The sequence below is a fragment of the Micromys minutus genome, assembly GCF_963924665.1.
Source record: "Micromys minutus genome assembly, chromosome: 1".
In the NCBI taxonomy this organism is placed as follows: Eukaryota; Metazoa; Chordata; class Mammalia; order Rodentia; family Muridae; genus Micromys; species Micromys minutus.
In genome coordinates, this window is record NC_137969.1 from 221,877,399 (window position 1) to 221,883,806 (window position 6,408).

General features: G+C 46.0%; 1 pseudogene across 1 annotated transcript; it reads left to right on the top strand.

Moving 5' to 3' along the window:
- The first annotated feature begins 1,371 nt into the window (after positions 1 to 1,371).
- Positions 1,372 to 5,458, top strand: LOC308417476 (small ribosomal subunit protein eS7-like; annotated as a pseudogene). Its single transcript has 3 exons — positions 1,372 to 1,431; positions 4,812 to 5,174; positions 5,232 to 5,458. The product of its transcript is annotated as a small ribosomal subunit protein eS7-like (transcript).
- Positions 5,459 to 6,408: the final 950 nt, after the last annotated feature.

Here is a 6,408-nt window from a genome sequence, read left to right on the forward strand (position 1 = left end):
TGACCATTGTGTGACCTATTTGATCGCTTAACCTCTCAAAACAAAAACAAAACCAAACACCAAACCAAAACCAAAAACAAAACCCTGAAACCTTCAAAACAACTTTGCTTCAGAGACAGTGTATAGAAGAGTATCTTTTATGAATCAAGGTGGATGCTGGTTCTAGATGACTGGTTATTAAATCTAGATTTTACTCAGTTCCTGGATGACCCGATTGGCTCTCAGACAAGAGTAGGGTCCAGCAAGAAACCCTGTGTACATAATAGGATGGGGCCAGCGTTCCTCTATCTGGGCGCATTCACTCAGACCCTAGTAATGTGTGAGAGCAACCTCCTTCTGCCCCCACCAGTTCCTTATGGAAGCATATCTTTACTCTTACATGGGAAATGAACCCATTTTCATGGGGTTTACTTTCATTATTTCTTTTCTCCTCTTGCCAGTGTGAGGAAGCAGGCACATCAGCTCTTTCAGAGCCAGTGTTTGTACTTTTTAGCAGAAATATTCTCATTAAGATTTCAAAATTCCCCTAACAAGGGCGCGGGAGGGAGTTACATCTTAGGAGCGGAAACTAGTGCCAGGAGAAGCAGGTGCCCGCAGGAGGCATTGGAAGCTCCGGTGGGAGGTGGAAGTGTGGCTGCGGCCAGAGCTGTCTCCTCGTTGCAGCTGGTGGCTTGGATCACAAGGTGTCGCTGTTGTGAGTGTCCTACTTGAATCCTGGCAGTTGTGAACCCATCAAAGCCGGGACAAAAATTGCTGGTTACACCCGGGTTTAAGCTTCTCTTTTGGACGGCCACACCCATACTCACGACTTGCTGTTCTGTGGCGTCAAGGTGTTCTGTGCGTCTTGATGACAGAGAAACCCTGTAATCCGTCAGTTCTCATCAGTTTTACGGTGATGGTTAAAAAGTAGCTTTAGGTTCCGTTGTCTCTCCGCCCACAGACAGCCAAGGGCTCTTTATCTGTATTTGAATTCGGATGGGCTATGAGGCCGGCTTTGACAAATGCAGTGTATCGGAAGTAACACTTCGAAAGCGGAGCTGTAAGCCGGCTTCTGTTTCTGTCCTGCTTGGATGTTGTTGCCACATCTTAAGACCTCCCTGTGGTGAGAAATGCCAGTCGAACCACAAGCAAGGACAGGGGCCATATACAGGAGAGTGCTGAGGGACCAGGTGCCCAAATGAAATAAGATATTAAGACCTTTCTATATAGCCTCAGAATGACCCTGAGCAGAGATGTATGGGACAGAGAAGCCACCAAAGACAGTCCTGTTAAATGGCTGGTCCACAGAAGCATAAGCAAGAGATGATTGACTTGACCCAGTAAATTTTAGGGTGGTTTGTTGTCTAGCAAAAGATAACTGAATCCTACACGATGAAAGCTAAGGGCCATACACCACACACCAACAAGGCCCCGGAGAAAGCACTGTATCCGGTAGATAGCTAAGAGTCTTTGGAGTTGGAAGGGGAGCTCAGAGACACTCCTGGTTCTTGTATGGTCCTCAGGATTTCAGAAGCTCCTTTCTCTTTTATTATTTTACTCTAGACCAGGCTGGCCTTGAACTCAGAGATCCACCTGCCTCTGTCTTCCGAGTGCTGGGATTAAAGCTGTCTAGCACTGCTCCATCTTTTAAAAAAGTATTTATTTACTTGTGTTTGCATGTGTGTGTGTGTGTGTGTGTGTGTGTGGTGTGGTGTGTGATGTGTGTGTTGTGTATGTGTGTGGTGTGTGTGTGTGTGTGTGTGTGTGTGTGTGTGTGGTGTGTGGTGTGGTGTGGTGTGTGGTGTGTGTGTGTGTGTGGTGTATGTGTGTGGTGTGTGTGTGTGTGTATGTGTGTGGTGTAGTGTGTGTGTGATGTGTGTGTGGTGTATGTGTGTGGTGTGTGTGTGTGTATATGTGTGTGGTGTGTGTGTGTGTATGTGTGTGGTGTGGTGTGTGTGTGATGTGTGTGTGGTGTATGTGTGTGGTGTGTGTGGTGTGGTGTGTGGTGTATGTGTGTGAGTCCCTGTGTGTGTGTGTGTGTGTGTGTGAGAGATGTGGTGTGTGATGTGGTGTGTGTATGTGTGTGTGTGTGTGTGTGTGTGTGTGGTGTGTGTGGTGTACATGTGCCTGAAGAGACTGGAAGAAGGCCTTAGATCCCCTAGAACTGGAGTAGGTGATTGTAAACCATCTGAAGTGAGTGCTGGGAATTGAACTCTAGTCCTCTGCAAGAGCAGCGAGTGCTTTTAACCACTGAGCCATCTCTCTGGCCCAGAAGACACCAGTTTTGAGGGCCAGTTTTCTCTTTCCACAGATTCACTTGGTATTTCTGCTGTTGTGGTTCTTACCCCAGGAGAGCTGGCCTAGACACTTCCAAACAATTCTCTCCTTTCTGCCTCCCGTCTCTCTGTAGGGATGCTGCACCTGGCTCCCCACCCCGCCAGGAATCTGATTCCGGTCACATGGCAAGGCTTTCACTACACTTTTAAAACATTCCACAAGTGCCTCAACATTTATAATATCTGTAAGAAATCTAATTTGCCTACAATAGGAGATTCCACAATAATTTATAAATCCACTCAGCAAACAAATAAACAAAAACCCACCCCCAAGCCCCCAATAAAATAAAACCCTTGAATTTATTAAAATGAAAGTTATGTTGGGGCTGGAGTGATGGCTCAGAGGTTAAGAGAACTGGTTGCTCTTGCAATCCAGTTCCTATCCCAAGCACCCACATGTTCTTGAGGTAGCCATCCTGTAACATGTGACCGTCTGGTGTCAGACTCCTGAGTACAACAGCAATCAGAACTGTGGTGGCTGAGAGGAGGCCTTGGGAGAACTGTACTGTAGTTATAGTCATTAAATGCACTCTTACTTTAATAAGCCAGAAAATGGGGTTCTGCTCTCTTGGTTACTTAGTTATTTTCCTCAGCAAAAAGCAGGGCTCCCGGGGCTGGAGAAATGGCTGGGTGGTTAGCAGCACTTGTTGCTCCTGCAAAAGAAAAACCAAACCAAACCAAAGCCCAGGGGGTTAGTGAGATGGCTCAGTGGTAACAGTGCTCGCGTCTCTCCTGAGGACCTGAATTTCATCTCTGGGATCTTCATAGTGGGCAGAGAGGACTGGGGTTTAAAAGTTGTTCCCTGTCCACCACACACAAACCCCCAACAGACCAACAAACAAATACATGAATATCAATGCTGTAGAGAGCTGTCTATAGTTACTCAGTGGTATTTCTCACTATGAAATGACAGGATTTTATTTAGATACTGTATGTATAGGGTACATGGACGTCCAGGAAAGGCGGTGAGAAGACCTCCTGTTCTCTTCTGTTGAAAGTCTTGTTTCAGGCCATGTGTGGTGGCACACGCCTTTAGTGCCAGCACTTGGGAGGCAGAGGAATCAGATCTCTCTGAGTTCAAGGCCTGCCTGGTCTACATAGAGAGAAACAGGATAGCCTGGGCTACATAGTCACCACATTCCTCACTCAAGAAAAAAGAGATAGAAAACCTTCATTTCCTTGGGGAACTTCCCTGTTCTGCTCATGTGGAGGCTGCAGACAGTGACCACGTGGCTGACTAACATAGTCCATTCTCCTGGCCTCAGGGAAAAAGGACCACAGATAGACATATGGCTGAAGCCAAGTGAAGAAATTAATTTCTAGGCCTTTTCTGGGGTTATTGAGCCAGAGTGCATTAGGTATTTGAGTCACAAAGCTGATGGGCTGTGAGCTGAGAGCTGCTGGAGACATCTTAGGGCAAGCATGTCAGAGAGTAAGGTCAACGCACGTGGTGGCATCTGGGGAGGACGAGCATCTTAGTGTCATCTTTTGGGAACATGGGTCCAGCTGCTGAGGCGTTTGTTCTTGGATCTCTCAGTTGCATGAGCTAATAAACTACCCCTCCCTCTCTTTTCCAGTCTCTCTCAGGATGGTCTGAGTGGGTTTTCTTCTATAGAAAAGGTTGGAGGAGGTGGTTTGTGTAAAGCCTAGAAGGTTGGTTAATATCCTTCTACTTTATAAGTAGTTTATGCCCCACCCCCACCCCCAGTGCTGGGGATCAGACCTGAACTCACATTTATCTCCACGACGTCTGGTTTCTCTTTATTGATTTAAAAATATTTTTTAAAAAAATGCAGGAGACATATCTTTAATCCCAGCACTTGAGAGGCAGGGGGTGGGTGGACTCTTGAGTTCAAAGCCAGACTGCTCTACACAGCAAGTCCCAGGAGAGCTGGGGCAAGAAGAGAAATCCTGTCTCAAAAATTACCTTTTAGTTAAATTAGCTGGTTTGTGAATTAACTTGTAGTGTGTATGAGAAGACATGCTCTGTGCCTTGCACAGGAGGAGGTCAGAACAGAACTGTGCGAGTCAGTCTCTCCTTCACCTGTGGACCCCAGCGTTACAACCCAGTCTGTCATCTCGTACTGGGCACTCCCCACTGACCCCCACTTGGTGGATTTTGAACTCACCCAAGCTTCACCACAAGCTTATGAAGCAGCCAGAGTTCCTCTGGCCAGTTTTATCTTGCAGAGGAGAAGCTGGAGCATACAGGCAGAGGGCAGGGCTGCGGAGGCAACGCTGAGGCTCACGTGGGGAAGTCCCTTGGTTGGATATGCAGGAAGGAGGGCAGGATGGGATTTTTGAAGAACATTTTGCCTCAGGGACAGTGTGACTACAGTTGTCCCTGGGGATTAGTTCAGGGCCAAATATGGATATTTAAAATCCTTGGATGGGTAAGTCCCATATATAAAATTGTACATTTACACATATAAATGAATAAGTACATTAAAAAATTGTGTCTGTGGCCCCTGGATATGAGCTGTGCCTCTTTCTAAGCTGGCACTCTGTAAGGACGAAGCCGTGTTCAGCTTGAGTGCCAAGACTGTGAAGCCCAATGGCGAGAAGCCGGACGAGTTCAAATGTGGCATCTCTCAGGCGCTGCTCCAGCTGGAGACGAACTCAGATCTCAAGGCGCAGCTGCAGGAACTCAACATCACCGCGGCCAAGGAAACTGAAGTTGGCGGTGGTCCATCGTAGGTTTTGTACCAGTTCCTCCGCTGAAATCTTTCCAGAAAAATCCAAGTCTGGCTAGTTTGTGAATAGGAAAAAAGTTCAGTGGGAAGCATTGCTCAGAGGAGGATTCTGTACAAGCCAACCCGGAAAAGCCATACAGGGGGAAAAAAAAAACCAACAAAAACAAAACAAAACAAAAAAACCTAAAAAACAAAACAAAACAAAACAACCCAAAAAACTAAGTGTCCCAGAAGTTGCACCCTGACTGTAGTGCATAAAGTCATCCTTGAGGACTTGCTTCCCAAGTGAAATTGTGGGGAAGAGGAACTGGATGGCATCCGGCTCACAAAAGTTCACTGAGACAAGCACAGCAGCACAATGCGGAGCACAAGGTTGAAACCTTTTCTGGTGTGTACAAGAAGCGCACAGGCAAGGATGTTAATTCTGAATTTCCAAAGTTTCAGTTGTAAAGAAAATGACTGAACAAAGTGTTATTCATAGTAAAAAAAAAATGTGTCTGCACTGAGTATGTAGACTTTTTTTGGTCATTATTCCCTAAACGATATAGAATAGCAGCAACATGTATACTATTTACCTTGCATTAGGCATAAGTAATCTGGAGATTATCTAAACGGCATAGGAGGATACACATAGATTATGTACACACAGAGACCAGAAGAGGCCACTAGATCCCTCTGAGCTGAAGTCACAGGTGTTTGATGGCTGCCAGTCTTATTATGTGGGAGAGGAGGTGAGAACTCTGGTCCTCGTGATTGTTCAGCAAATGTTTTTAACTGCTGAGTCATTCTTCCAGGTCTTAGATACTATTTGTGGTGGCTTGAATAGGTTTGGCCACCTCGGACTCTAGTGTTTGAATGATTGGCCCATAGGGAGTGGCACTATTAGGAAATGTGGCATTCTTGGAGGAAGAGCATCATGGTCAGGGTGTGCTTTGAGGTTTCCTATGCTCAGTTTTCACTCAGTGCAGTGGAGACCCTCCTCCTGGCTACCTGCAGAAGACAGTCTCCTTCTGGATGCCTTTGGATCCTCCAGCACCAAGTCTCTTACATGATGCCATGCTTCCCACCATGATGATAATGAACTGAACCTCAGAAACTGTAAGTCAGCCCCAGTTAAATATGTGCCTTTATAAGAGTCGCTTTGGTCATGGTGTCTCTTCACAGCAATGAAACCCTAACTAAGACACTATTTTTTTCCCCTCAGTATTTTGGCTATCTTAGTCTGTGTTTGGAGGACCTGCAGGTTTCCTTGCTGACTGTATCCTGCACTTTTGCCTTTCTTATAATTGCCCAATTCTGACTAGATCCACAATAACAGTATCAAGTACCACACACTTGTCATTGGGCTAAGTAAATACTTTATTTGGACTGTCCATCTCCTTTTGCATTACTAAGTGTTC